We start from the raw sequence: 25,042 nt of genomic DNA on the forward strand, positions 1-25,042 counted from the left end.
GGAAATGGTGATAGGGACATGGATTTAGGTAGAAGTCATACAAGAAAAAGAGAAAGGAATAGCTATGGGCGATGCTGTATACATGGAATTAGTTAGAATGGTTCAATAGCAGGGCAACATAGAGGGGAATGGGATTGGAGGAGATGATCTGGTCATGACTCCAAGATTGTGAAGAAGTTGGGTAGTTCATCAACAGAAGTAGAGAAACTTAGAGAAAAGGCTAATTTATAAATGAAGAAGAGTGCTTAGTAAATATTTATTAAATTGAACTTAAAGGTAATAAATGGAAATTATTTCATTTTTTGTCTTTGTAGAGGGAAGGAAGATTTTAGCCTTCGTATCAGAGATTCACAGCTAGAATCTGTTCAAAGATCTTGAAGGCTAGAAGTGGCTAACTTGCAAAAGCCCTCAAATAGTCAGTAAAAGCTTTGCATCTGGTCAAAAGCAGAAGAAAATATAATTGAGGAACATTTTATAAAATAAATAAAAATACAATATGACATAGAAAATGTTAATTGTGGTTTTTAAATCAATGTGACTGACACGGATCCATTTTATCTGTTCATCAACACTAATAACCTGGTTTGTGACTATGGTTAAGTCTAAGAAAATGTTGAGACCAGAACACCTGACAGACAGAATCAGAGGATTTCAAATTGGAAAAAAACTTCAGCCACCAACCAAATCATATCAAGTCCAACTCATCTCAAAAGTGATCCTCACTAGAACATGTTTGGCAAGTGATTATCCTGCCTCTGCTTAAAGACCTTAAAAGGATAATTCATCACCTCTTAAAATGATACATTTCAATTTTGGATAACTCTAACTTTTAGCATTATTTTTCCCATAATAAAGCCTAAATTTACTTCCTTATCAATCCAAGCAACTGATGCAAGTTCCTTCCCTCACCCAACCCCATACCACTGTGTTAGAATAGAAGGAATATCAGACTTGCATGAAAAAAGTTCAGATGCCAGTTTGGCCAGTTACTAGATATGTGATATTTGGCAAGTCACTCTCCAAAAACTTAATTTCCTCATTTATGAAATGAAGGAGCTGGACTCAATGACCTCCAGCATCTCTTCCAACTTAAAGTCTATGATCTCTGTGAGCCTATGACTTTCAGTTCAGTGTCCTTCCCACTTTACTGCATTAGTCTCCTTAATAATCTGGAAATGTAAGGATACTATTGAGAAAATCAGTATAAATTTCCCTAACACAAAAACATAGCAGATGGAAGGAAATCAGACAGCCTACATCCCCCACACTGATACACACTGATTCACAAATTTGACCCAATATAAAACATTCCCAAGAATGGTGAAATTTTCATAGGAAACTATTATGCCCTTTCTAACAAAGCTTCTCTTCTAAAATGAATGTTTCCTTATTATTTTTATGAAAATATTTATTATTCTAATTACATATAAAATTAATATTCATATTTTAAAAAATAGTTCTAAATTTTATCCTTTCCTCCATATCTTGCCCCTCACTGAGAAAGCAAGCATTTAGATATAGGTTAGAAATGTACAATTGCAAAATATATTTTCATATTAGTAACACTGTGAAAGAAAACACAGACCATAAAGAAATAGGAAAAAAGAAAAAGAAAAAGAAACTTTTAAAAAGTATTCTTCAATCTACATTCAGTTATCATTTCTTTCTCTGGAAGTTGGTAACATTTTTCAAAAGTCTCTGGAAACTCTCACATCATTATATTGCTTAGATTAGCAAAGTCAATCACAGTTGATCATCGTACCATATAATTGTTATTAAGTGTAAGGGTCTCCTGGTTCTGCTCATTTCACTTTGTATCAGTTCATATTAAATCTTTCCAGGTTTTTCTGAAAGCACCCTGCTTGCCGTTTCTTATAGAACAATAGTATTCCATCATAATAATATACCATAACCATTTCATCCACTCCCCAAATAATGGGCTTCCCCTCAATTTCCAATTATGTGTCACCACAAAAAATAACTGCTATGAATCTTTTTGTGCCCATGACTCCTTTTCCTTACCCTCTTTTATAAATCTCTTTGAAAAAAGACCTGTTAATAGTACTGTTGGATTAGATGTAAACCTCGAAATTTCTTATTCTTATAAATGTTGGAAATTTCACCATTGGGAAATTTCATACTTGAAAAATTTCCTATTGATAGTGGGTCTTGACTATTGGAATGTGAATCCCATTGGCATGGGAGGTTCCTTCTCCTACCTTCTTAAGATTACTTTAGGACAGAAACCTTTTGCTGAACAATGGAAAGGACTTTGACCTATGCTTAAGCTTAGAACAGGAATTTCTTTGAGTCATGATTGATTTTAGAATTGATACAATGGAGATACTTGGAATCAATCTCCACCCTATTCAGTCCTAACAGGATTGAGTAAGGGCTGCAGCCTAGATCAAAATTTAATTATTCCAATCTCTACCCTACTCAGGTTAACAGGATTTAGAAAGGGCTGTAGCAAAGGATCAAAGATTTAATTATTTGAAAATATGACCTTCAACAGACATGTGCAAAGCCTCTGGGCGGTCCTGGGTTAAGCTAGAGCCTCCATTGGCACAGGGAAATTGATGGACAGTGATTGGTAGATGTGAGAACTGAGGGGAGGCAACTTGGATGGTTTCCTTAAAGATCAGGGGGGTCTGAAGACTCGAGGTGGTGGTTGAGGAGTTGGCCAGAGTGGTTGCGGTGTGAAGGAAGCTGAAGGTGGGGGCCTCTGAGACTGTTTCTCCATTTTGGTCACGTGAGTAATAGGGACCGATCTCCTTTCTTTGCCCCAGCTATCTAAGGGCTTGGGCCTTTTGGCCCAGCCTAAACAGAAGGGGTATTTAAGCCCTATTCCCTTCTCTCCCTTTTTCTCTCTCTCTATCTCTAATTCCTTTCTTACTCCTATTGTAATTAAACTCCATAAAAGATTTACTGCTGACTTGAGTTTTCATTTAGGAATTACATAGCTGAATTCCTTGGTGACCTTAAATTAATATATATCAGTCTTTTAAAGTGATTCCCTTGTCACATAGAGAATATATCCAGTTTTATAACCTTTTGGACATAATTCCAAATTTCTCTCAAAAATGGTTGGATCAGTTTGTAATTCCTTCAACAGTTACATTAGTGTCCTGATTTTCCCACATCCCCTTGAACATTCGTCATTCTTCTTTACTGCTATATTACCAATCCAATAGGTATTAGATGGTAACTCAGAATTATTTTAATTTGCAATTCTATAATCAATAGTGACCATAGATAGCTTTAATTTCTTCATCTGAAAACTGCCTGTTTGTATTATTTAGCCATTTATCTATTGTGGAATGACTTGTATTCCTATACATTTGACTCAGTTCTCTATGTATTTGAGAAATGAGGCATTTATCAGAGAAATATGCTGTAATTTTCCTCCCTAACTTTTCTATTTTCCCTGTAAGCTTGGCTGCCCTGTTTTTTTAATGCAACAACTTTTAAATTTAATGTAATCAAAACTGTCCATTTTATATCCCATAATCTTCTTTCTCTTGTTTGGTTATAAGTTCTTCTCTTATCTATAGATAAAAGGCAAACTATTCCATAAACCACCTAATTTTCTGATGGTAGCAAATGTGATGTCTAAATCAGGTACCCATTTTGATATAATCTTTGTATATGGTGAAACATTGGTTTGTAATTAGGTTCTGCCAAGCTGCTTTATAGTTTTTCCAGCAGTTCTTTTTAATCAAATAATAAATTCTTGTTCTAAAAGCTTAGATCATTGAGTTTATCAAATGCTAAAATTATTTGGTCATTTTCTATTATGTATTATATATATATATGTAATCTATTCTACTGATCTACCAGTCTTTTTCTTAGCTAATATCAGATTGTGTTGATGGTTACCATTTTGTAATATATTTTGAGATCTGGTATGGCTAAAGTATCTTTCAACTTTTTTTCATTGATTTCCTTAATATTTTTGATATTTTGCTCTTCCACTAGAATTTGTCTTTCCTTCTTTATGACTATATGTAGTCAATTGTTCATTAGAGAAATATGTGGATTCATATTAACTGATACAAAGTGAAATAAGCTAAACAAGACAGAGAATGTATACAATAACCAATTCCTACTCATTTTGTACCTATTTAGCTCACTCCTAAAACACTCAAGTTTTCTTGCTTGTATTTTCATTGGTTTCTAGCAATTTTGTCACTTTAAAAATTTCTACCCTATTCTGCATCTAAGGTAGTTGTCGTGATTTGGAGAGAGCCACAGCATTTAAAAACAAGTGAGGAAGGTTTGTGAAAACTCCTTTTTAGTGGAATGAGTGAATAAGAACAATTGGTTTCAGTGGTCACGAAGGAGACTGAAGCAGGCTCTGTAGAGAACTTAAGAATTGGGACAGGTGCTCAAGGTACTGTAATAAAGGCACTTTTGAGTACTGTAATAATGGTATTTTTCACTATATTTGATGACAGTGGATTTCAAAAGGGAGCTTGTTGAGCAAGAAGTAGAGGGTGAAAGAGATAGGAACCTAGATGAGTTGGCTTTTGCTCTCTTCTCATCTCCCCTGTGGGAGGATGTTGAGAGGTGTTGCACAGGTAATAAGGGGATTCTCTGATGTGAAAGGGAGATGGAGAATTGAAAGAATATCTCTCCTAATAGGTAGACCCAGGGGTAACACCAGATTTCCTGGCACAGAGAGGATCCAGAGACAAGCTTCCCTGGTGACCTTGCCTCAACAGGGAAGGTTTATGATGACTCTCTGTTAGACATGGTTTCAGATACCAAGCCAAATCACTTGATAGAAAATCTGCCTGCAAATTAAAGGTTTAATGACTAGATAAAGGGTAAGTAGGGGAGATAGAAAGAGGGTCTCAGTGTACTTCATTGTTTCCTAACCACAGTCACTCACTCACTCGAGTAGTTATATAGCCAGCCTGGTTTTTAGTGCCCCAAACCCAACTAAATTTTCCCAAACTATCTATTATATATTTAACCTAGGAAATGGAAAAATAGGTACAATTGGGCTGAATGGGAGAGCCCGGCTCTCCTTGAGAGTGAGGGGTCTGATCCTCTTTTGTGATGTTCCTTGAGGTATCAGACTGGTGGTATCACTAGACAGAAGAAACTTAGTCTCCCTATGGTTCTTGGAAAGGTCCATCTGCAAGGAACTTACATACATCCTGCTAGGTTGAGGTCCCAGCTCAAAAGTCAAGAATTCCATCTGGTTCTTTCCCATATGTCTTCTCTTCTCCCAGGATGTTTTGCTCTCAAACTGACATTGCTGTTGCTAAATTTCCTTTCATAAAATTCCATCTTTCCCTCTTGCACCTTTCCTTACAGTAACAGTGTCATACCCTGCATGCCTGACCATCACCAGTTGTCCTGACTTTGGTTTTACCATTGGATTTCTATGAACAACTTTTTACTGACTTTCCCTTTTTCCTTTGACAATTTATACTGAACTACAGAACACTCTGCTCTTTATCAATGATGTGGATCCATATTTGAATAAGAATCTTGTTCTACTTCCGGTTAAGATGGCGGCTTAGAGAAAGCTGAAGTTCAGATCTCCGGAAAACCCTTCCCGACCGATCTCAAACTAGAAGCTCCTAAGGCGCCGAAATTCAAAACAATCAACAGCACAGACCCTGGGAACCCTCCTCCTGGACCTGGACCCGGTTCAAAAGGTACGGCTCCCCTTAAAAGCCAGAACCCGAGATCCCCCGGACCTCAGGGGTAGGAGCGCAGAGTCCAAGGCTCCCGGAAGCGGCAGCTGCGCCGGGCTCAGAGAGCAGGGTCTGAGGAACAACAACCCTCAGGGTCTTCTACCCAAGTCCCAGTCCGGGTGAAAGTTACTGCCTGGGGCTTCCGCTGCAGAGAGCCTGTCGGTTCGGGTGAAAGTTACTGCCTGGGGCCTCCACTGCAAAGAGCCTCTCGGTCCGGGTGAAAGTTACTGCCTGGGGCCTCCGCTGCAGAGAGCTGGTCAAAACAACAGCAACCCTCAGGGCGGGCAAGACAGCCTCACGGGCTGGATCCTGCTATCCAAGTCTCAGTGAAAGTCTGTGCTCTCGGAGCTTGGGGAAGCGGCAGCCCATCCCCCTCGCAGGCCGACGAAACAGCCTCACGGCCAGGGATTCTGAAGGCAACTTCCGGAAATCGAGCCAGGGGGAGAGTGTGGCCTCGTGGTCCGACCCTTCCATTCCAGTTCCAGTGAGGCATATTCAGTTTAACCCAGGGAACGCTCATAGAACCAACATCTGCCCAGGACTAAAGCCTCTGATCACCAGACAAAGACAAGAAAAGCCAATCCTCCACGTTCAGAGATGACAAACTCCACAGAAGCACAGAAGCCCCAAAATACCAAGAAAAATAAGAAGAAAGGGGCGACTCTGGACACATTCTATGGAGCCAAAATACAAAATACAGAGCAGATAGAAGAAGATATACAAGAAAATTCTCCAAAATCTTCCAAAGGAAATAGAAACTCTCCACAAACCCATGAAGAATTTGAATCAGAAAGGACCAAAAAGATGGAAGCCCTCTGGGAGGAAAAGTGGGAAATGATGCAAAAGAAATTCACGCATCTACAAAACCAGTTTGACCAAACTGTAAAAGAAAACCAGGCTTTAAAGCAAGAACTAATAAAGCAAAGCCAAAACACCAAGAAATTAGAAGAGAACATAAAATATCTCACCGACAAGGTGATAGATCTGGAAAACAGGGGGAGAAGAGAAAATTTAAGAATAATTGGACTCCCAGAAAAGCCAGAAATAAACACCAAACTGGACATGGTGATACAAGATATAATCAAAGAAAATTGCCCAGAGATTCTAGAACAAGGGGGCAATACATCCACTGACAGAGCTCACAGAACACCTTCTACACTAAACCCCCAAAAGACAACTCCCAGGAATGTAATTGCCAAATTCCAAAGCTATCAAACAAAAGAAAAAATCCTACAGGAAGCCAGAAAAAGACAATTTAGATATAAAGGAATGCCAATCAGGATCACACAAGACCTTGCAAGTTCTACGCTAAATGATCGTAAGGCATGGAACATGATCTTCAGAAAGGCAAGAGAGCTGGGTCTCCAACCAAGAATCAGCTACCCAGCAAAACTGACTATATACTTCCAAGGGAAAGTATGGGCATTCAACAAAATAGAAGACTTCCAACTTTTTGCAAAGAAAAGACCAGAGCTCTGTGGAAAGTTTGAAACCGAAAATCAAAGAGCAAGGAATACCTGAAAAGGTAAATATTAAGGAAAGGGGAAAAATGTTATCTTCTTTTACTCAAACTCTCTTCTATAAGGACTACATTTATATCAACCTATGTATACTAATATGTGGGGAAAATGTAATGTATAAATAGGGGGTAAAGAAAGACCAAATAGAATAATGGTTCTCACACAAAGATTCACAGGGGAAGGGGAGGGGAAGAAAACTCCTATAAGAAGGAGAGGAAGAGAGGGGGGGGGGTTTACTTAAACCTCAATCTCAGGGAAATCAACTCTGAGAGGGAAAAACATCCAGATCCATTGGGATCTTGAATTCTATCTTACCCAACAAGGGTAAGGAGAAGGGAAAACCAAGGGGGGGAGGGGGAGAGGGAGAACAAAAAGGGAGGGAAAGAGAGGGGGGAGGGGGAGGGAACAAAAAGGGAGGGACTAAAAAGGGAAACATCAAGGGAGGGGACAAGGGGGACTGATTCAAAGTAAATCACTGGACTAAAAGGTAGAGCCGAAGAAGAAAAGGTTAGAATTTGGAAAGGCAATCAAAATGCCAGGGAGTCCACAAATGACAATCATAACTTTGAACGTGAATGGGATGAACTCACCCATAAAACGTAGACAAATAGCAGAATGGATTAGAATCCAAAACCCTACCATATGTTGTCTTCAAGAAACACACATGAGGCGGGTTGACACCCACAAGGTCAGAATTAAAGGATGGAGTAAGACCTTCTGGGCCTCAACTGATAGAAAGAAGGCAGGAGTGGTAATCATGATATCTGATAAAGCCAATGCAAAAATAGACCTGATCAAAAGGGATAGGGAAGGTAATTATATTTTGTTAAAAGGGACTCTAGACAATGAGGAAATATCATTAATCAACATGTATGCACCAAATAATATAGCACCCAAATTTCTAATGGAGAAACTAGGAGAATTGAAGGAAGAAATAGACAATAAAACCATACTAGTGGGAGACTTAAACCAACCATTATCAAATTTAGATAAATCAAATCAAAAAATAAATAAGAAAGAGGTAAAAGAAGTGAATGAAATCTTAGAAAAATTAGAATTAATAGACATATGGAGAAAAATAAATAGGGATAAAAAGGAATACACCTTCTTCTCAGCACCACATGGCACATTCACAAAAATTGACCATACATTAGGTCACAGAAACATAGCACACAAATGCAAAAAAGCAGAAATAATGAATGCAGCCTTCTCAGATCACAAGGCAATAAAAATAATGATTAGTAATGGTACATGGAAAACCAAATCTAAAACCAATTGGAAATTAAACAATATGATACTCCAAAACCGTTTAGCTAAAGAAGAAATCATAGAAACAATTAATAATTTCATCAAGGAAAATGACAATGGCGAAACATCCTTTCAAACCTTTTGGGATGCAGCCAAAGCGGTAATCAGAGGCAAATTCATATCCCTGAAAGCTCATATTAACAAACAAGGGAGAGCAGAGATCAATCAATTGGAAATGCAATTGAAAAAACTCGAAAGCGATCAAATTCAAAACCCCCAGCAGAAAACCAAATTAGAAATCCTAAAAATTAAGGGAGAAATTAATAAAATCGAAAGTGATAGAACTATTGATTTAATAAATAAGACAAGAAGCTGGTACTTTGAAAAAACAAACAAAATAGACAAAGTACTGGTCAATCTAATTAAAAAAAGGAAGGAAGAAAAGCAAATTCACAGCATTAAAGATGAAAAGGGGGACAGCACCTCCAATGAGGAGGAAATTAAGGCAATCATTAGAAATTACTTTGCCCAATTATATGGCAACAAATACACCAATTTAGGAGAAATGGATGAATATATACAAAAATACAAACTGCCTAGACTAACAGAAGAGGAAATAGAATTCTTAAATAATCCCATATCAGAAATTGAAATCCATCAAGCCATCAAAGAACTTCCTAAGAAAAAATCCCCAGGGCCTGATGGATTCACCTGTGAATTCTATCAAACATTCAGAGAACAGTTAACCCCAATACTATACGAACTATTTGACATAATAAGCAAAGAGGGAGTTCTACCAAACTCCTTTTACGACACAAACATGGTACTGATTCCAAAACCAGGCAGGTCAAAAACAGAGAAAGAAAACTATAGACCAATCTCCCTAATGAATATAGATGCAAAAATTTTAAATAGGATACTAGCAAAAAGACTCCAGCAAGTGATCAGAAGGATCATTCACCATGATCAAGTAGGATTCATACCAGGGATGCAGGGCTGGTTCAACATTAGGAAAACCATCCACATAATTGACCACATCAACAAGCAAACTAGCAAGAACCACATGATTATCTCAATAGATGCAGAAAAAGCCTTTGATAAAATACAACACCCATTCCTATTAAAAACACTAGAAAGCATAGGAATAGAAGGGTCATTCCGAAAAATAATAAACAGTATATATCTAAAACCAACAGCTAATATCATCTGCAATGGGGATAAACTAGATGCATTCCCAATAAGATCAGGAGTGAAACAAGGATGCCCATTATCACCTCTACTATTTGACATTGTACTAGAAACACTAGCAGTAGCAATTAGAGAAGATAAAGAAATTGAAGGCATCAGAATAGGCAAGGAGGAGACCAAGTTATCACTCTTTGCGGATGACATGATGGTCTACTTAAAGAATCCTAGAGATTCAACCAAAAAGCTAATTGAAATAATCAACAACTTTAGCAAAGTTGCAGGATACAAAATAAACCCACATAAATCATCAGCTTTTCTATATATCTCCAACACAGCTCAGCAGCAAGAACTAGAAAGAGAAATCCCATTCAAAACCACCTTAGACAAAATAAAATACCTAGGAATCTACCTCCCAAGACAAACACAGGAACTATATGAACACAACTACAAAACACTCGCCACACAACTAAAACTAGACTTGAACAATTGGAAAAACATTAACTGCTCATGGATAGGACGAGCCAATATAATAAAAATGACCATCCTACCCAAACTTATTTATCTATTTAGTGCCATACCCATTGAACTACCAAAATACTTCTTCACTGATTTAGAAAAAACCATAACAAAGTTCATTTGGAAGAACAAAAGATCAAGGATATCCAGGGAAATAATGAAAAAAAAACACATATGATGGGGGCCTTGCAGTCCCTGACCTAAAACTATATTACAAAGCAGCAATCATCAAAACAATTTGGTACTGGCTAAGAAACAGAAAGGAGGATCAGTGGAATAGACTGGGGGAAAACGACCTCAGCAAGACAGTATACGATAAACCCAAAGATCCCAGCTTTTGGGACAAAAATCCACTATTCGATAAAAACTGCTGGGAAAATTGGAAGACAGTGTGGGAGAGACTAGGAATAGATCAACACCTCACACCCTACACCAAGATAAATTCAAAATGGGTGAGTGACTTAAACATAAAGAAGGAAACCATAAGTAAATTGGGTAAACACAGAATAGTATACATGTCAGACCTTTGGGAGGGGAAAGGCTTTAAAACCAAGCAAGATATAGAAAGAATCACAAAATGTAAAATAAATAATTTTGACTACATCAAACTAAAAAGCTTTTGTACAAACAAAACCAATATAACTAAAATCAGAAGGGAAACAACAAATTGGGAAAAAATCTTCATAGAAACCTCTGACAAAGGTTTAATTACTCATATTTATAATGAGCTAAATCAATTGTACAAAAAATCAAGCCATTCTCCAATTGATAAATGGGCAAGGGAAATGGATAGGCAGTTCTCAGATAAAGAAATCAAAACTATTAACAAGCACATGAAGAAGTGTTCTACATCTCTTATAATCAGAGAGATGCAAATCAAAACAACTCTGAGGTATCACCTCACACCTAGCAGATTGGCTAACATAACAGCAAAGGAAAGTAATGAATGCTGGAGGGGATGTGGCAAAGTAGGGACATTAATTCATTGCTGGTGGAGTTGTAAACTGATCCAACCATTCTGGAGGGCAATTTGGAACTATGCCCAAAGGGCGACAAAAGAATATCTACCCTTTGACCCAGCCATAGCACTGCTGGGTCTGTACCCCAAAGAGATAATGGACACAAAGACTTGTACAAAAATATTCATAGCTGCGCTCTTTGTGGTGGCCCAAAACTGGAAAACGAGGGGATGCCCATCAATTGGGGAATGGCTGAACAAACTGTGGTATATGTTGGTGATGGAATACTATTGTGCTAAAAGGAATAATAAAGTGAAGAAGTTCCATGGAGACTGGAACAACCTCCAGGAAGTGATGCAGAGCGAGAGGAGCAGAACCAGGAGAACATTGTACACAGAGACTAATACACTGTGGTATCATCGAACGTAATGGACTTCTCCATTAGTGGCGGTGTAATGTCCCTGAACAACTTTCAGGGATCCAGGAGAAAAAAAAACACCATTCATAAGCAAAGGATAAACTATGGGAGTGGAAACACCGAGAAAAAGCAACTGCCTGAATACAGAGGTTGAGGGGACATGACAGAGGATAGACTCTAAATGAACACTCTAATGCAAATACTATCAACAAAGCAATGGGTTCAAATCAAGAAAACATCTAATGCCCAGTGGACTTACGCGTCGGCTATGGGGGGTGGGGGGGAGGAAAAGAAAATGATCTATGTCTTTAACGAATAATGCTTGGAAATGATCAAATAAAATATATTTAAAAAAAAAAAAGAATCTTGTTCTATCTTTTATCTGGTCATTATCATTAGTAACTTAACATCTACATTACTTCATCATCAGTGGGTGTATTCCACAATATAATAGAGGCCACAATGCTCTTTTACCTGGGTAGATAGTTTTAGTGAACTATTATGTTTGAGAAAATCCTTGACAAACTTCTTTAAATGCAACTAAACTGACCCTCACTAAGTGATCTCACACATATAGTATATCTTCTTGCTTTATTTATATTTAAAATCTTTTCCAAGTTAGTGAGGTCTAAGACAACAATTACATATTCTCCTTATCTCCAAGGTAATCTCCAGGGGGCAACTAGATGGTATAGTGGATAGAGTTCTAGGCCTGAAGTTAGGAAGACTCATCTTCCTGAGTTCAAATTTAGCATCAAACACTTACTAACAGTATGAATCAGGGTAATTAAACCCTATTTTCCTCAGTTTTCTCATCTATAAAATGAACTTGAGAAGGAAATGGCAAACCACTCCAGTATCTTTGCCAAGAAAACCCCAAATGGGATAAGAAGAGTCAGACGCAATAGAAATGACAACAACAATCTCCTCCTTCTGGTGCTACTTACTTCATGTATGATAGTTTCCATATCACTTAACATTCTTGAGTCTCAGTTTTCTCATCCATAAAGTGAAAAGAAAGGGTAAGTCTAGGTGGCTTCTGAGATCACTTTTCCAGTGCTAAATTTAAAATCTGTGTTTCTATAACATTTTTTATGTTCATATGGCATCTACATTGTATTGATAGAAAAACTAAAGCAAGAGAAGTGAATTACTTAAGGCCAGATAAATTAGTAGTAGAGCAAACTTAAATATTTTTCATTCTCAATCTGGAATTTTTTCTTCTGGATCATCTTTCTTTACTCAGGAAAATAAGCCAGCGACCTAACCTCACTTCTCTCTGAATCTACCTATTCTCACTTTGTTGCCATCCTTCAACTTCACAAATACCAACTCTAGAGCTTCAAGGCCTTGAATATTCCCTCACCTTTCTTTGTCATTATACTACTCAGAGACATCAGGTTAGAAAAGTAAATAAAGAACTGTACCTGATTTCAGGCAGAACCTATTTCAAAACCATCCTTAGATATTAGTTGCATAACCCTAAACAAGACCTTTAACTACTATCTTCCTCAGTTCCCTCCTATATAAAATGGGAATAATAATAACACCTACTTCCCAGAGTTGTTACTAGGATAAAATAACACATAAGATGCTTTGCAAACTTTGATTTGCTATATAGATATTAGGTATTATTTTATTACTATTATTATTATTATTATTATTTTCCATTGCATTTTGTGTACCCAAACCCTCTACCAACTTCAAAGACACAGAAACTAGCTTCTACAGGCCTGGCCTTTTACCACCATTGATAGGACTAGGTTTTAATCTTGTATAAATAAACTCAGAGCATAATTGGTAGCTTCAGGAAAATTGGATCCCTCCCACATATAAATGTTCCCCCTTTCTCAACACTCTTAGACTCTATTAAATTTGGCATTTTAATGTTTAGAAATTTGCTTATTTGTTTTTAAAATATTATTTTACTTTCTCAAAACATAGGCACAAAGTCATAGTTTGGGATAACTAGTCAATAACTTACATCAAATCAGAGGAGCATGAGGAAAAGGAAAATAACTTCATTTTCCCCCAAGGGTGCTCACGAAAAAGGCTCTCCTGACAATATCTGCAACTGATCTTGTGCTTCCTTTGTAAAAGTTTTCTGCTGAAGTCATTTTTTTAAAGGAGATGAAAATTAAACATGAAGTAGACTTTTTGTCTTACATCTCCACTTCTAGGCCAGTGGTATTGAAGTCAGGATCCTTTCACATAGTCATCTATATAGGCTGAATATTGGACCTGTGTCTGAACAAAATCACTACATTCTTACTTTCCTCCAAAACAGAGAGTTAAAAGCAATGTTGTCAGCTTAAAATTCAGTCTTTGAGGAGCCAAGGATAAGCACGGTCAGTGACTACTTGGTTCAGAATAAGGTATAAGTACAAGGAGGAAGAATTATTCCCACCAGGGGATAATATCCCCACCAAAGGAGTCTCAAAATTGTCTGTGGGAATAGTATTTCAAGTTCTTTTCTTAGAAGCACTCCAGACGAGTGCATTATTATTTGGTCCAAAGTGCTAGCCCCTGCTTCTGTAATTTATTATTTGGACAATAGGAAGATTGAAAAATAATTCTTTGATGCCAGAATACAATATATTGAAAAGTATATTCTGGGGATACAGTCTTATAGCAAGTGTTTTATCCCAGCACAATCTTTGGTACCAAATAATTGTTTAAAAATGTTTTGTCATTCTTTCATGGATTCATTCCTCCCCCCAAAGCAAAGTATTACATATTTTAATATGTTATAATATATATATTATATATATATATTATACATATATATATATTATATATATATAATATATATATATATGTATAATATATAATATATAATAAATTATCCTCTAAATAAATGATTCATCATTTGTTTTTTTGTTTCTTTTCATCAAATTCATAATTTTCTTTTTTGTTTCTCCTCTTTTCTTTTACAGGCCAAAATATTGAAATTAATATGGGAAGGATTATGCTGAAAAATTTTAAATCCCTAATCAAATAGGAAATATTTTCAAAGAAAAGCAAGCAAGAAAGTTCTATTAAGAAAAGAATTTCTAATCACAAAAACAGTGAAAAAAGTCTTTAACATCTAAAAATGGCAATAAAATTATGTGGTTACTAATTATGCCAAAATTGTGGGTCCAAATCCCACCAAGGCTATTTATCTATGATAATATGATCTTCATGCAGAGAAACTGTATTCCACAGTTTGAATCTGGTGCCCTGGGAAAAACCTTAGTAATCCTAGCTAAGACTCTTAGTTCAAGACAATAGCTGGAGGATTGTTGCAGTAATCCAGAGTTGGGCCCTTGAGGAACTGGATTAGAGTGAACATAGAAATCGGAAATGATGGACAGATTTGGCTTTTTGAAAGAAGGAGAAATAAGACTTTGTGACTAACTGAATATGGAAGATTGGGGAACAGAATGGAAAAATAAGAGTGCTAGAACTGAATCATAAGACATGTTTGGCTCATTACTTTAAATAGCAATTTTATGATTTTAGGCAAATCAGTTTACCTCTCTAGGCCAGGGTTTCCCTAATCTGTGAAATGAGGAAATAAATGAAATAATTTAGCTCCCAACTGATGAAAACCAGCCAGGATTTTGAGTCAAAGACCCCCCCAAAATATAAGCATTCCCCCAGATCACCAGACCTACTTCCCCTTGTCCCTGCAACCATTCTCAGTGGAAGCAAATATTTTTCCTTTTCTCCCAGAAAGACATTAGACTGTACTTAGAATATACCAAAAAGCTACTGAAGTAAACATATCTTGATTTAATTCATTGCAGTTTTTACTACTCTCAGAAATGTTTATTTCCATCCTTGATTCTTGAAAGTACTAATTGGTATTTATGCCTCAACTCTAAGCACAGAATAAAACTTTTTAAATTTAATTATTGATTTTTAAAAGTCAAAGTTTTTAGGGTTATTTCAGAATCATCATCTTTATCTGGATCATTCACCAGGCACTAATGTTGTTGTTAAGTAATTATTCATTCATATCCAGCTTTATATAACCCCATTTAGGATTTTCGTGACAGAGATATTAGTGATTTGTCATTGAGTATTCCAGCTTATTTTGCACACGAGGGAGCTGTGGCAAACAGAGGTAAGTGATTTATCCACAGTAACACAGCTAGTAAATTTTTGAGACCAGATTTAAATTTTAAAAATGAGTTTTCCTCACTGCATCCTTGACACTATCCATTGTGCCATCTATCTATCCCCCATCCTTGACAAAATTATCCCTCAATATTTTGTTATTATATTAAGACCTTTATTTTCTCACTTCTTTAATTTTCTCTACTTTTTCTAAAGTCACATATGCATGAGGGTTTTCTTCCTTCATCCTAATAGCTTTTGACCTTTTAATTTTTATTTGGCACATTTCAAAGTAATTTTGAGGTGATAAGGGGAAAATAATCTTCAACATAACCTCTCACTCTCATCACAATTTCTTTGTAAAGATGGTAGATAAAAGCCTGACAGTCTTTAAAATTCTTGAGGGTCCAGAGAGTGAAGATAATATGAAATTAGCCCTAAGGATCACATTAGTAAAATTGTTTAAAGTTATTTGATATTCAAATTCTGTTATTTCACCAATGAATATTTTTAATGTTTTGAGAGATTTCCAATCTTTTATCACACATTGCACATATATATATAATTTATATTAACTAAACCTTTTAACCTTTCACATATGAAGAGACACAGTTTGGTTGTAGTTCCAGGAATGCAACACAAAGGTCAACAGCTCTATCCTGTCTCTATTGCATTGCTAAGTAAAGATCCAAGGGAACCCAATGCTGCCAAGGGCATGATATCATCTGAAAGTAATTTATTCCCTTAACTATGAAGCAGGCCTATGATTATTCCCACTAAGAAGTGAGCTGATTTTTTAAAGCACTTTGACAAGTGTTTATGTGACAAATATCCTGTGAGGCTATGGATTTAGTTTTTAAAAGGGTTAAAATAGACCCAGACATGGTCCATCTCTTAAAAGTGAAATCACACTCTTCAAGCAAGAAGTTTGAAGAATTGAAGAAAATACTCTCCAACAGATGGCAGTAACAACTCAGTGGAGACATAGCCTAGAGCAGGGTTGGTGAAGACATGGCACATGTGCAGAACTGGCACTTGAGGAGCTGCTTCCTTCCATCTCTTCCCAGCACTTGAGAACATTTTTTGCATACTCTGCCCCTCTGCTCAGCCGCCCAAAGCAAGCACTTCCTCCCTCAGCACTCTGTAATAATGCTGAGGCTCATAGCTTGAATTTGCCCTCTGGGCACTCAAACTGGAAAAAGGTTCACCTGTGATGGCCAAGAGGTGGATGACAAAATTACTCTGAAAAAAAAAGGAAAAACCAAAAGAAAAAAATGGTTTTGGTAGCCCAGAAGTACACTGATGTCCAGTTGGCATCAGTGAGTCACATTAGTTTGCTTAGAGTTAGAGCAGTTGGAATCATGAGGGGTGTCCCAAGTGGTACATAATAACCCTGGAAGCAAAAATTGAGAAATAACCCTATGTCACTCGCAACATGATAATCATTATTTCCTTGATCTCTTTTTGTTTTGGGGTAGGGAGGAGGATTTTTCTATTGTTACTTATAATATCAATTATTCTACTTAATTAAATGTCTTTTTAGTGAATTGCTGCAGTACCTGGCTTGGTCCAGTGAAATTTATTGGAAAATTAGTCCAGAGCTCTGAATTTGAATAGATTAACCAAAAGAATTGATGATAGATCCTTATAGCAGTAGTGTCAAGGATGCCGCCTGCTATCAGCCTACAGCACTCTGAAAAATGGTCAGAGACAAGTTAAAATGAAATTGGGAAATAGTTATTAAAATAATTAAAAATGCAATCAAATGAGGATAAAATTTCAGTTTAAAACCAAGTCAATAGGTAGTCCTCAGCGAGATATTATTGTGTTCTTATGCACCATTTAGTAGTCTCTGTTTCTATTTGAGTTTGTCATTATTGCTTTACAAAGCCAGGAGCCTTAGCATTGTTTTATAGGGGGTTAACTTAGGTCAATTCCAGGCTACACACAGGTGATTTCCACTGATGAAAATAACTCATAATTTATAGAGAACTGTATAATTTGTAAGAGTACAAGTCATTCTCAAATTGAAAAATGGTCAAAGGATATGAATGAGCAGTTTTCAGATGATGAAATCAAAGGTATCAATAATCATATGAAAAAATGTTCTAAATCAATCTTGATTAGAGAAATGCAAATTAAAATAACTGAGGTACTTCCTCAATCCTATCAGATTTGCCAATGTGATAGTAAAGTGATGAATATTGGAGAGAATATGGCAAAATTGGGACACTAATGCATTGTTGGTGGGAATTGTGAACAGATTGAGCCATTTTGGGAGGCAAATTGGGGACTATACCCAAAGGTCAATAAAACTATGCATACTCTTTGATCTTGTAATACCAGTACTGGGTCTGTATCCCTGTAAAGGGATCATAAAAAAGTGGAAAGGATGTACTCAAAATCTTTGTGGCAGCTCTTTTTGTTGTGGAATGGATATTACCTCAATCTCCAATACTTTGTTATCACTAATGTTGATGGAATGTTATGGTGCTATAAGAAATGATATGCAGGATGATTTCAGAGAAAGCTGAAAAGATCTATAGGAACTGATGCAGAGCAAATTAAGCAAAACTCGGAGAACATTGTACATAGTAACAGCAACATTGTACAATAGTCAATTGTGAAAGATTAACTACTCTTAGCAATGCAATGATTCAGGACAATTCTGAAGGACTTATAACAAAGAATGCTAGCCACCTCCAGAGAAAGAACTGTGGGAGTCAGAAGCAGATTAAAGCATACTACATTTCCCATTAGTTTATTAATGGTTTTATTTTGGGGTTTTGGTTTTATATGAGTATTATCTTACAACAATGGCCAATATAGAAGTTTATTTTGCATGATAATATATATGTAATCCAGTCTAATTGCTCACCTTCTCTGAGAGGGAAGAGTGATGAGAGAATTAATATGGATCTTACAATTTTGGAAAACATACTGTGAGAATTATTGTATGTAATTGGAAAAATAAAATATATTTGAATAAAAGAAGAAAGTATCAGATTGCTAATACTTCGCCACTTATATACATTATAGGAGTCTCCACTGAAAAGGATACAAAAAAGTTAGTGTAGTATATATAAGGGAAACTCAGAGCTAAGAAGAGGAGAAGGTATCGCCTTCTCCTCTCCTTCCCACTCCTACTGCTCGTCCTCTTCTCCTTTTTTCCTCTTCCTTCATAGTATATAAATAATCTGACAGGACAGGGTTTGGAGATCTGCTCATTTCTGTGCTTAAAAGAGGCAAAATTGTGAAATCTGTACAATGCTGAGCAGAGACAGAGAATGGCAATGTATAATAACATTGCATAATGGTCTCCATAGAGCAGATTTAGGGGACTAATGGTACTTTATAGATGGCAAAGGGATTTCCTTATAATGATTCAATGATATAGAGTACATTTCCATTTTGCAGATGAGGAAGACTCAGCAGAAATCTTCCTATCTAGAGTCAGAATAGTAAATAGTAAGCCATTTATTCTGGACCTGAATTCCCAACCTTGGACTTCAAGTCTAATACACAAATGTAGTATTTCTATAAAACAATGAATAGGTGATATATATATATATACACATATATATATATATATATATATATTACTTGCATATTTACAAATCAATTCAAATTCACTTAGTATAGTACATGGATATTTTTTCCTATAGAACAAACATATTCAGAGAATGGGAGTTATATACAATTAGAAAAAATAAAATACAACATGTAGAAGCATAAATTAAAATTGCATCATTCTTTGTAATCTCAAAATAACCAGATTTTATGTATTTGGTCTTAGGATCTTTTTAATTTATAGTATCTTTTAAAAAATTTTTTTGAGCTGTTATTTTGAAATCTTTGAAATAATTTAAAAATTGTGGTATTAGATAATACTAATATGGTCAAAAACAATTCCCAAGAAATGCACAATGACACTATTGAACAATTAACAATCACAAAGCAATGCTTCTATAAAGGACCTAGAAAAATGTTTTTATTCATTCTTAGGTTACCAAATTATTTTATTTGTTTTCATGAATTGATTGGTCTGCAGGATAATCCATAGTTTCTGAAATCATAATCAAAAATTGTATAACATATTAATGTCCATGAAAAGACTGGCCAATAAAATCACATAATGTTACCAAAATATTTTGAATTATTATCTTTTAAGCCCTGTGATTATTATAGATTCTAACAATGCAGGAAAGGGTATGGGTGGAAGATTTCAAAACCAATTAGCTGCCAGACTAGAATGTAGTTATCCATAGAAATTCTCAGTAAGATCTTGATACATATCACAGTAGGAAAGTTATTTGTTTCTACTAAAGATTTGTTGGAACATAAGCTTTGAAAGTCTATAGCCTCTGCCCCACCCCACACTCTGAAAAAGGAAAGGAACAGAAAAAAGTCAACAGCCACAAATTTTGCATTTCAAACATTGCTACCTTAAAGAGAGTGGTTATCCCAAAGTAAATTCTCTCCTAAAGCAAATCTTGTAGGATATAAGTTTTATGTAAATTGAGATTTTACATACCTTCTCTTAATCAATACATAGGTATTTATTAGGCAACAAATTTTGATAATATGCTAGGCACTGGGGGAAATGGCAAAAATGGCACTCAAGTTCCCTTGAACTAAAAACTCATATGTAAAATGGAGCTATTAAAAGATTTTCAAATGGGAAAATACCTTTCCTAAATAATGTGCACAAGCATATTTATATCAGCACTTTTTTGTTCTAATAAAGAATAGGAAACAAAATGGTTAGAGAATAATGAAGAAATTGTCGCAGTTGAATGTAGAATACTATTATTGTTCCATGAGGGAAGTTGAATATGAATTGTTCAAAGACATATGGGAAGACTCATGTGAACTATTTGCAGAATGTAATGAACAAAACTTGAAGGACAATTTACACAATGGTCATAATAATAACTTAAGGAAAACCAACTTGAAAAGACCTTAGAAAAGCAACTCAAAAAGACTTCAGAAATCTGACATAAAGAGCAAACATTCATGACTTCAAAAGATAATTCTTATCAGAGTAGAGATAGACATGATGAGACACACATTCTCAGAAATGGACAAGATTTTGATTTGTTTGGCTTCATTGTACCTATTAAAAAGATAGTTTCACCCATTAAAATAGAGTTGTGATAGTGGAAGGCATGAAAAAATGAGTATTGATTAAACTTTTTTTAAATACACATTCACAAAATAAATGCAGAAGAAAATAAAATATACCAATTGTGTCCTTACCCTTTAATATATATTTATATATGAGAAGTTTATAGTTTCTTATATAACCCTTCTCTCTGTTGATTTTTGTATTTTGAAATACGTGTAATTGTTAATTGTTAAATTCAGAACAAAAAAGTGAAAGAAAAATCACAAAATATCATTGCTAAATATTCTAGTTTGGCTTTGTGCAGCATGTAGACCAAAGGCAATAGAGAATATTTCAGACTGAAAAGAGCTGTGAGATTGTCCCCCATTTTATAGAAGAAAATAAAGCCTAGAGAAGTTGTGACTAAAGCTATAAAGCTAAACCTGTTTACCTAATACTTCCTTTAGGTTTGCAAAGCACTGTACCTTCATTATCTTATTTGTTTCTTACAGATAACACTGTGAATAAAGTGTTGTTATTATCATACCCTTTTCATATATGAGAAAACTGAGCCACAAATAATTTAGGTTACTTATCCAGGATTAGTAATACAATTAGTAAATATTTAAGGCATGAATCTAAGGTAGATCTCACTAACTCCAAGTCAAGTAATTTACCCACATTATCATGTCTCACTTCACCCTCTAATTTCCATTTCTTATCATATTAGCCTGTGTGATATTGGTATTTTCAGTCTTAATCATGTCTCACCTTCACTACTTGAATAGACTGGCCTTTCTGACTAAAGCCTCCTACCCATTCCAATCCATCTTTAATATAGTCATCAAAATAATCTTTTTTTTAAGTTATTCCTTTTATTTCATTCCTTTAGTTACTTCTTATTATATATAGGATAATATATAATTTCTTTATAAAGTATTTCATATTCTTTCTGATCTCCTTGCTCCTTTTCACTTTCTACATTCTGACAAAAATTAATTACTAATTACTCCCCAAATTTTGATGTGCTGTCTTTAGCAGTTACACAATGTCACAACCCATGTGACATAACAGGAATATATTTATTCCAAATCTTTGGTTTTCAAAATCCTCCTCTTTTAGGATCAGTTTAGGAGATATTTCTGCCATAAAGAGTTCCTTGAACATCCTATCTAGTTTCTAGCTATGCAAATTTTCCTTGAGCTAGTTTTCACACTTTGTCCCATGATTCTCTGAAGAGTGAAGAATTCCAGAAGTGACAGCTCCCCCAGAGAATATCAATACTCCTTCCAATCCATCCCTTGAATCTTGTTAAGTGTTTCTACAGGTGCTGTAGCGACAACTACCAACAACAAAGTTCTTTCCATCAGTCACTGGTATTACCAAATGATTCAGTATCAAAAACTGATATTATGTCAGTGAAAATAAAATTAAAGGAGATATTTTCTCATGTGCTTTACTGCTTCATTGCAAGGACCATTGGGACTTTCCATCTGACTTGCATTTGAAATCCCTATATTTCCCTCTTCTTCCCTTTACCCCCAATAGAATGTGAACTCCTTCAGTGATGCAGTGGATAAAACACTTGTCCTGAAGTCACAAAGACAAGTTCAAATCCTGCCTTATATATTTAGTAGCTGTGTAAACTTGAGCAAGTAATAAATTACTTTAATACTTATATATATATATATATATATATATATATATATATATATATATATACTGCTTTAGTTTCCACATCTTCCAAACTGAGAATAATAATCTCTCTTGCCTGCCGGGGTTATTGTGAGATTCAAATAAATACTATATGTAAAGTTATTTGAAATCCTTGAAGTACTATATAAATGTGAGATTTTAATATTATGATCCTCAGTACTTAACATAGTACTTAGTACATATTGAGTATTAATAAATCATTTTGTTTCATTCATTGGCCCTGAGCAGTTAAACATTTTTTAATGATTATGATGAAGGTATGCATGGTATTCATCAAATCTGAAGATGATAAGAACAAAGCTTCAGAGGATAGCTAAAACATTGAATGACAGACTCAATCTTCAAAAGTATAGGACAAATGTAAAGTTTTGTACTCATCATAAAAATCACACTTTACAGTATGGATAGTTAGTATGGATAGATAGATTCTGTTCTGAAAATTATTTCAGGGCACACTATATGCTCAATGAGTCATCAGGGTGATACAAAGGCCAAAAAAAAAACTAATTTGACATTTGGATACATTAAGAATAAATGGTTTTTCATCATTTTTTGTAATTGTCATATGCCATATAATATGTGAAGACCATTAAACACTGACAAGTTTTTTAATTGGCTTAATTTGAACTTGAATTTATTTAAATATTTATAACTGAAAGAGTGCTAAACTATAAGTGAGAATGAAAGCCTAAGTTCTAATCTTAGCTAAGTTGCTCATGACCTGGGTGAAATTGGACAAATAAATTGACATTTTTGAACCTCAATTTCCTCATTTGCAAATTGGAAATAATACCTTCTTTGTTTATGTCAGAAGGATATTATATTGAAGCAATTAATATCAAAATATCTTGAAAGATTAAAATTTAATATACACGTAAGGTATTATTTTGAAATGAATTTTTTCATTAGTTTTTAGCAAACTAGAAACTTTAAGGCAACAGGATTTAGACTGAAAATCAGGGCCATTCCCATAATGCATATCATAGTTCAGACCAGATGTTTGCTTTATTCAATTAAATCAAAAGGAGAGAGAAAAATAGCAATGATCATATATGCTCACCTATAATTGATGTGGCCTTGTCTACAAGCATAATTATAGCAGTCAAAAGAAGGGAATACCATTCCAGTAATCTCAGGATTTCATAACACTGCTGTCATATACTATTCAGTAGTCAGTTCAGTGGTGAGAGGATGATACTTAGACATGTATACACAAACAGTGAGTCAGAGAATGACCCATATTCTATGGTAGGAGATAGAAAATGTCTCCAACCATTTTATTCTCCCCTCACAATCATTAGCTTAGTAATTCTTCATACTTAAGCTAAGCTTCCTCTGGTTCTTAGGGGTATGACAGGCTATGTCATAAAATAGCAACTGAAAATTGTTTTGAAAGTGAGAAAAATTATGGTGCTGACAATTTTGTGTTGGAGCTGCCCAAAAAATCATTTCAGCCTTGCCAAAATGTAGCAGATTTCAACTGTGTGGCCATTCAAACCAGTTTCACTGCTCCTATCTCTTCTAAATTTTGAGGATTAGCAAACATTACCTGATTAGCTAGTAGATATCACTGATTAGTATGTTTACCACTACAGAGACTCTAATATTCCAATTGAATATTTTAAAAGGAATGGGTTGGCTATGTGAACACATTGCTCATTAAGGCTCCAAAACATTTTCCTCTTTTGTCTCTAGAAGTTATTCAGAGCCATAACTACTGCTGTTCTGTTGGGTCTGACTCTTCATGACCGTTTTGGGGAGTTTTTTTGGCAAAGATATTGGAGTGGTTTGCCAATTCCTTCAATAGTTCATTTTATAGATGAAGAAACTGAGGTAAACAGTCTTAAGTGATTTTCCCAGGGTCACACAGCTAGTAATTCTCTGAGGCTGGAATTGAACTCAGGAAGAAGAATCTTTCTGATCTCAGACCTGGCACTCTATATGCTATCCTCATACCTACCCAGAGCCATAACTACCTAAAAGAGCTTTTCTCCATGACATCAAAATTGGGGAAGGGATACACTTCTTTCCTATAGAGTCAGATATCTAAGCACCTCACCTCTTGGTGCTCTATTGCTAGATACTTCCTATACGGTGCAAACATCCCATCTCCAAAAAGAGATTGGAGGTCAAATTAAACCAAATAAGATTTGTAAAATCAGAGTTTTAGCACTGGCTTATGAGAATATAGGATGAAGTGTTATATATTGGAATTTATGCTAACAATTTGGAAAAAAAATAAAAAGCATCCAAGTCTGTAGAATTGATATGATTTGGGGTTTTGATATAAGGTTAGGATATTTAATTCAAAAGATTCCATTTTTTTTTCTTCTCCTGCTGTGATAATTTGTAACAGACAAGGAAAATATTTCAGATTTAAGAAAAGTACAAACCCCTGTTAAGAGAGAAAGAAATTAAACTAAGGGAAAAGATGCTCAAAGAGAGGAAAATGTTCTATTGTCAAGAAGTCATGGATCAATGAGTCATGCATTGAACTGGTAGATGGGATGCTCAGATTCTAGCTCTGACTGCCACAGTTCACTAGGTGACCTTGG

This window comes from Monodelphis domestica, chromosome 6, assembly GCF_027887165.1.
Source record: "Monodelphis domestica isolate mMonDom1 chromosome 6, mMonDom1.pri, whole genome shotgun sequence".
Classification (NCBI taxonomy): Eukaryota; Metazoa; Chordata; class Mammalia; order Didelphimorphia; family Didelphidae; genus Monodelphis; species Monodelphis domestica.